Here is a 6,679-nt window from a genome sequence, read left to right as displayed (position 1 = left end):
TCCACTGCCTCTGCCCATAATTCCTGTCCTAACCTGGCACCACTAAGCATGCTTCTTGCCATTTCCATCAACGTCTTGTTCATTCTTTCTACAACTCCATTTTGATGAGGTGTATAAGGAGTAGTCTTCTACCGTGCTATACCACACTTCTTACAAAATTCTTCAAATTCCTTACTACAAAATTCTCCATCGTTATCTGTCCTCAGCACCTTTATCTTCTTCTCTGTCTAGTTTTCCACCAAAGCCTTAAATTCTTTAAACCTGTCAAAGACTTTAGAATTCTTCTTAAGGAAATATATACATGTCTTCCTTGAGAAGTCATTTATAAATGATACATAGTGCATAGACTTACCCAGTGATGGAACCTTCACAGGTCCAAACACATCACTGTGCACAAGCTCTAATATCTATTTCGCCCTCTTACCACTAGAGGGGAAACTCACCCGATTCTGCTTCCCATATACACAATTTTCACAGAAATCAAAATCCAGAGAGCTATTACTCATACCTTCTACCATACCTTTACCATGAAGTATTCGAAGGCCCTTCTCTCCACTATTTTCAAGCCTTTGATGCCATAGCATGGTCTTCTCTCCAAAGACCACTAGATTTTCTGCTTCACTTTCAGGAACCACAGAATTGTTGCACCCATCAACAACATTGCTACCTTGAAGCTTGTACAAAGTTCCAATTCGAACTCCCCGCATCAATACCAATGCCCCCTGAACCATCTTGCATGTATCCTTCTTGAACATTGTTTCTACACCTGCATCATCCAGATTGCTTACAGAAATCAAATTTCTGGCCATTGCAGGAATATGTAGAACACCCAGAAGTGTTCTAACCCTTCCACCTTGCAACTTCAACTTTACTTTTCCGCGACCAACGATTCTAGCCTTCCTATCATCCCCTAAGAAGACATCACCACCATCGTATTTTTCATACTCGCAGAACCACTCTCTATGTGGAGTGAAGTGAAAGGATGCATCTGAGTCAATCAACCATGCCTCATGATCTACATGTGTACTTGAAGAAGCTAAGTACACATACCCACCTTCATCTGAGGTGGTTTTCACCTCTGCAGAAGGAGCATCATCAAATCCCTTTCCTTTGTCAGGAGCTTTAGATTTACAATCCCTTTTCTAGTGCCCTTCCTTTTCGCATTTCCAGCACACCACATTTACAGGTTTTCCTGGAGATTTAGATCTCCCTCTAAATTTAGATCTCCCACTCGATGACTTATTTTTGTTTCTGTTCTGGGAACATCCTCGTACAGACAAGGCATCACCATTCTGGCTCTCCATATTTTTCCGTCTCATCTCCTCCGTCAGTAAGGATGAGACTATTTCATCAAATGGCAAGGCAGTTGCATTGCTACCTATTGCAATAACCAAACTATCCCACGAATCTAGTAGAGAACACAAAAAACTAATGCACTTATCTTCATCTGAAATTTTGATATCAACAGACAATAATTGACTTACCACAGTATTCAACGCATTTAGATGCTCTATCACCGAGTCTCCATCTTTCATCCTCAGGTTATACAACTTTTTTCGTAGGAACAGTTTATTCACCAGAGACTTAGATTGGTACAAAGTCCCTAACTTGTCTCACAAAGCCTTCGTCGTAGCTTCCCCTGATACATTCAACAATACTGAATCTGAGACACACAATCGTATTTTTCTCTTTACCTTCCGATCCAACTTCTTCCATTCTTCATCAGACACTCTTGTTGGTTTAGTACCCGGATCTACCGCGATCCACTAATCTTTATCCACCAACAGATCCTCCATATTGAGTTTCCACCAGGGAAAATTTTAAGAACCCCCCCTAAATTTATAAATATAATAAATGGGCGAATCTCCATGGTATATAGGAAAAATGGAAGGCGATTTTATCAATAATATAATATGTATATATAATTTTTTGGCGAATCTCTCACCAGGCATGGCGAATATTTTACTCAATTATAAAATCTTGTAAGATCTTGGCGAGTCTTTCACTAAATAATAAAACTTTGTAAAGTCCTAGTGAATCTTAGCATAGGCTACATGCTGGTTTAATTCCCCCATTTAAATAGGCTACATTCGTGAATACCATGGGTCAATACCATGTGCCATTTTGGTGAATACCATGGGTCAATACCATGTGCCATTTTTATTTTTATTAATTCTAATATTAGGGCTAATAATGGTTTTTTGCATGGTATTAATAACAATCTAGTCCATGGTATTTGTCCCATAGTATTTTGGCCATAGGTTTCACCTAAATACAACCCATTTTTTGAGTGTCCGTAAATATAAGGTGACTTATGGAGTAAATATAAAAAAATGTTTTATTTGTTTACCATACCTCTCGTTTATTTATATTTTTATTAATTTACCATACCTCTTTTAAAAATATGGTATTTGGCCCATAGGATTCACTTAAATAAAACCTCTTTCTTGAGCCTTCATAAATAGAACGAGAGTTATGGACTAATTATAAAAAGAGGTTTTATTTATTTACGATACGTCTAGTTTATTTATATTTTTATTTATTTACCATACCGTTTGAGTAAGTATAAAAAGAAGTTTTATTTATTTACCATACCTCCACTTTACTTATATTTTTATTTGTTTACACTGTTACATGTATATAAGGTGACTTATGGAGTAAATATAAAAAATGTTTTATTTATTTACCATGCCTCTTATTTATTTATATTTTTATTAATTTACCATACCTCTTTTATAAATATGGTATTTGGCCCATAGGATTCACTTAAATAAAACCTATTCTTGAAAATGGGCGAATGGATTCACTTAAATAAAATCTATTCTTGAAAATGGGCGAATGGAAGGTTGTAAGTCCTAATTTCAAGGGCTAAATTTACCTTTTTTACCCTCTCCCTTAAAATAAGGTGGGCTATTTGAGGTGATTTGTAAAAATGTACTATGATACAAAATATTCGCCCACTAAAAATTTAAAACCCCTTAATTTCGCCAAAGGGCGAACATTCGCCCCTAAAATTATCCTTGGTTTCCACAACTCAAAACTCTGACCATTAAATTTCTTGATCTCTATCTTTCCACTGCTCGCCATCTTCTTTCACTACCAAAATCGATCCCGCAAATCTCCCACTGAACAGGGTCTACCATATGCCCGAGCGAAACCCCTCAGCAACAAAGGCATCCCCTTGAAGCCAAAACAGCTCTGATACCAAATGTAGGTTTTAACCCCATACAGAAATTACCTGCATACGAATTCTAAAACACAGAAAATAAACAATGTGAGAGCATAACACATAAAACACATATACACAGAGATTTTCCCCTGGATCCCAAAACCGGGACAACCAACTTGATTTTTCATTATGTTCCTTTCAATGTTACAATACATATTTATACATGCCGAAGCATCCAATGCCATGGACCGAAAACCATTGCCTCCAAAACCATGGACCAAAAACCATCACATCCAAAACCAAGTGCAAAAATCATGCACAAAACCATAGGTAGGTTCGCCCAACCTAATATAGGGTCCAAAACCAAAATTTTCTGGGCGCTGCCCCGGATCCCATAGAGTGGGGTTACATGCACCCCTCAAACCCCCTGTGACTCCCCCCGCTACCGAATCGGCGCAACGAAGGGGGGGGCTCTGCCCCCCTTCTAACCCCACGGTTAACTATGTGGGCTAGTCATGGAAAGAATATAACACAACCCAACAAAAAGAAAAAAGAACTCTAGCCTAGATCTATCTTAACTTTGGATCTACCAACAGTCGAGAAGGATCAAATCTCTCTCTTGAGCTGTAAACCTAATTTAGAGTGAAAAAAGATTTGATCTTTTTGGGTGCTTAGTAAATCCGAAGTTAAGATGGATCTAGGTTGGTTTAATTATTATCCTTTAAATAGACCACATTAGAGCAGAATTTCATTGGAAAAACCATGGGTAGAAAAACACCATAGGAAAAAACCATGGGCTTGAGAATTTTATATTTTATTTTATTTTATTTTTTAGTTTTATTTTTAATTCAATTTTATTGGGCATAGTCTAACTTATAGACGAAATGACTTCTTTTACGACAAATTTTTCTGGTTAATTTTAACCAAAATCCTACAAAGATTTTTAAAAACTTGGGTTTAAGTTGTTTAATCTGTAAAATTTGAATGCCCTAGGGGTTTCTCATGGTGTTGAATCCATTTATGCATTCAAAAATGCATTTTAAACGAACAAAATATCACATTCTTTCTTGAAATTTTTTTGCCCGATTCCGGTGGAAAATCTATTTCATCTATAAGTTAGATTACACCATTTTATTTTGTTATATTTTCACTGAGTTAAAATGTTAAGCATTACAACATCTCCCCCATACTAGGCTAGATAGCACCTATCAGTGCAAACGCTAAGTAAAATGGGGTAGATTTTTAAAAAGAGAATAAATTGAAAGAATAAGAGAGGGAAAAATGTTAAGTTGAGGCTAGGAGTCCACAAGAATGAATTTACTATGGTCGAATCTAATCCTCTCTCATGACCTAATTTTCTTTAAAGAATTCAAAAGTTATAAACCCTCACATAAAATTTAATCTACCAACTCCCTTTCCCCTTCAACTTGCACAACCCAAGGATTGGGATCCTCTTTTTTGCCAAACAATCCTTCAAAGTATAACACTTCTCTCTAAAGCTTTAGCACAATTTGGTCAATAAGTTCTTTGCTGGGGAATGTAGGAATTGCCAACTATAATGGAGGAATTGTCAACTATAATGGTGAGAAAATGAAGAGATACTGAATTGAAGGAAAAAAGAATTAAAAGACCAAAGTGAGAAAATGGGGCTTAACAAGGAAAGAAAGTTTATTAGACAAAAATCATTTTCAATTTTAATGACTCTTTTTGCTAAACAAGTGAAGTGAAATGTTGTTGATCTTATGCAAAATAAATAAATTATGGTATATTTAGAGGTGTAGACATGGTCAATGTTAATAATGTGTTCTTTCAAGCTAGTTGAATTGGAAAAATCAATTTAGTTAATGTAAAAAATACCACATGAGCAAAGGATTTCATGCACACCTAATTGATGGAGGTGGTTAATTTTATTTTCGACAAAGTTTAACTGTTTTTAAGGATTTTGAAGATCATTTGTTATTTTTTTCTTCTTATTGGAGGCTATTTTATTAATGTCCCTTTATATGGAAGTCGTTATCCCTACCTGGCTTGAGCGGCATTTCATCCCTCCACGATGGTTTCCCAGTCCATTAGCATACGTCGCAGGCCCAACAGTATGATTTTGAGTCTTGATGTAGAGTTGGCCACCATAATCCAGCGCAAAGAATCTTTTGTGCTATGGCGCGGCCCGCATAATGGCCTCCAACAACCCCCCCCCATGTGCTTCGGCCAGGATCTGTCCTCCCTCGAACTCAGGTACATATCTGCGTAATATTTAGTCGTTGCCCATTTTGTAGAGGTGCCCTGCAATAACAGTAAAGTCTATTGCGCGTATCACCAATTCTTTCTTTTCCTGAACAGAATATCCCTATGGCATGGGTCCTGTGGTTAAGAAGTGGATTATATCCTCAAAATGGCCATCCGCGACGCGCAGTACATACAACTATGCATTCAGTGGTCCTTCTTCTAAGTTTGTCGGCTCTTTGTCATTCTCAATTCGAGATAGGTGATCTGGGCCCGCGTTTAGATGCCCTGGCTTTACAATGACTTCAAAATCATATTCCTAAAACAATAACAACCACCTACAAATGCGCCCCCCCAACACAGGCTTATTCACTAGGTATTTTAGCACAGAGTGATCAGTATACATCTTAAAGTGTCCTCCGAGTAGGTAGTGGCGTATTTTTGGAGCGCGTATAACATTGCCAATCCCTCACGCTCCATAGTGGAGTAGTTTTTCTCAGCTTTGGACAATCGTTGACTTACGAACTTGATCGAGTGATCAATTCCTTCCGCTCCTTCCTGTGTGAGTACCGCTCCCAGCATGATACATGACGCATCAACATGCACGTGAAATTCAATGTCCCATTTTGGAAAGACCAATATAAGAGCTGATGCCATCTTTTCCTTGAGCGTTTCCAGAATTTTGTTACATTCCTCATTCCAGCAATAAGTAGCATCCTTCTTCAACAACTATTCCATTGGTTCCGTGATCTGCGCGTAGCTCTTGATGAACTTTCGATAGTAACCAGTGTGTCCCAACGTGGCGCGCAGCTGCTTGACACTTCGCGGCGCTTGCAGATTGAGTATGACAGCAATCTTTTCCAGGTCTACCATCAGGCCTTGCTTACAGACCACATGGCCGAGCAAGTTCTCGAAGGGGACGAGGAAAGTAATTTCTTTAGGTTTAGCGCAATCTGGTGCCGTCGGCAAGTATCCAGCATTAATCGTAAGCTCGCGGTATGTTTCTTAACCAGCCCAAATACGGTCCAATCATCAAGATACACCTCTAAGAACTTATGTATAAATTCCTTGAATGTAGCTACCACAATGCGTGAGAATATCATCGGCACGTTCTTTAGTCCAAAGGGCATCACCGTATACTAAAAATAACCCATTCGGTGGCGAAAGTTGTTTTACTCTTGTCCTCTGGCACGATCTTGATCTGGTGGTAACGCAAGAAACCGTCCGTGAAGGAGTAGGCTTCCTGTCCACCCACATTTTCCAATACCTTATCTGTAAATGGCGTCA

Source organism: Pinus tabuliformis, chromosome 2_1 (genome assembly GCF_031772625.1).
Source record: "Pinus tabuliformis cultivar Carrire ecotype Pingquan chromosome 2_1, CPIR1, whole genome shotgun sequence".
NCBI lineage: Eukaryota > Viridiplantae > Streptophyta > Pinopsida > Pinales > Pinaceae > Pinus > Pinus tabuliformis.
This window is presented reverse-complemented; position numbering follows the sequence as displayed.